A 1,758-nucleotide genomic window follows, 5' to 3' on the forward strand; every position below is an offset into this window, starting at 1 on the left:
ACGAGGAACACAGACAGAAGTTAGACGAGATGTTAGACGAGGATCCAGCAAACAGGAACTGAAGAGGGAGGGCTTTTAAAGGGGACAGAGACAAAGAGAGCTGACGACGGAATTGAAAACAGGTGCAGGCAGGACAGAGAAACAGAGCAAGGGAGGACACAAGAGGGCAGCAGAGGACAACAAATGGATAACCAAGAAAAACAGGAGCAAACAGACCAAGACTCTGACAGTACCCCCCACTTAAGGGCAGATCCCAGACGCCCTAAAATGTCCAAAAACAGAAAACAACCCACCCACGGCGGGCGGAGGGGGAACCAGGGAGGCAGGTACGAAAACAAAACAGAGTCCGAAAACAAAAAACAACCCATCCAGGGTGGGCGAGGGCAACAAAAATTCTCCGGAGGCCGGCCGTGGGGCTGGAGGCGAGACAGACGCTCTGGAGACCGGCCACGGGGCCGGAGGCGAGGCAGACGCTCTGGAGGCCGGCGTCTCCAATGCTGCAGGAACCTCGGAGGAGGACGCCGCCTCCGCTTCAGCAGGATGCACCGAGGAGGACGCCGCCTCCGCTTCAGCAGGAAGCACCGAGGAGGACGCCACCTCCGCTTCTGCTGCTCTGCAACAGGCTCAGACGGGACCGCCGACTGCGGCTCTGGAACAGGTTCAGAGGGAGCCGTCGACTGCGGCTCTGGAACAGGCTCGGAAGGGGCCGCCCACTGCGGCTCTGGAACAGGCTCAGAGGGAGCCGTCGACTGCGGCTCTGGAACAGGCTCGGAAGGGGCCGCCCACTGCGGCTCTGGAACAGGCTCGGAGGGAGCCATCGACTGCGGCTCTGGAACAGGCTCGGAAGGGGGCGCCCACTGCGGCTCTAGAACAGGCTCAGAGGTAGCCATCGACTGAGGCTCTGGAACAGGCTCAGAGGGGGCCGCCCACACGGCACAGGAACAGGCTTGGACGGGGCCGCCCACTGTGGCTCAGGAACAGGATCAGGCTCGGGGGAGGCCGCCCACCGTGGCTCAGGAACAGTTTCAGGCTCGGACGGGGCCGCCCACCGCGGATCAGGAACAGGATTAGGCTCGGACGGGGCCGCCCACTGCGGCTCAGGAACAGGATCAGGCTCGGACGGGCCCGCCCACTGCGGCTCAGGAACAGGATCAGGCTCAAACGGGGCCACCCACTGCGGCTCAGGTACAGCCTCCGAAGGGGCCGCCCACTGCGGCACAGGAACCACCATGGAGGGGGCCTTGAAGGCTTGGAGCGCCCGCTGAGGTGCCTTGGAGGCTTGGAGCGCCCGCTTAGGGGCCTTGGAGGCTTGAAGCATCCGCTGAGGGGCATTAGAAGCTTGGAGCGCCCGCTGAGGGGCCTTGAAGGCTTGGAGCCCCCGACGAGGGGCTCTTGGAGCTGATGGCGGTGGCAGGAACAAAGAAAAATCTTCTCTCTCCCCATAAAAAACAGCTCCAAAGGTCAGACTTCTGTATATGGGGAGGTCTGAGGAGTTCACATGCCTGGTTCCCTGCTGGGTCCATGTTGTTGGCTGGATCCTTCTGTCATGAAGCGGTATTTGTTTGGAGGACCCAAACGCAGAGACCAGTAGGCAGAGGTGAATTAAAGTCTGTTTATTTAGGTTCACAGATCCAGAAGCAGGAATCAGAGTCCAACTGAAAATAACAAACATACCAGAACCAAGGAGACATCAGGGGTAAACCAGAACTAGAAGCCAGGGAGAGACGAGGAACACAGACAGAAGTTAGACGAGATGTT

Source organism: Cyprinodon variegatus, unplaced genomic scaffold (genome assembly GCF_000732505.1).
Source record: "Cyprinodon variegatus isolate N-32 unplaced genomic scaffold, C_variegatus-1.0 Scaffold100, whole genome shotgun sequence".
Taxonomy (NCBI): domain Eukaryota; kingdom Metazoa; phylum Chordata; class Actinopteri; order Cyprinodontiformes; family Cyprinodontidae; genus Cyprinodon; species Cyprinodon variegatus.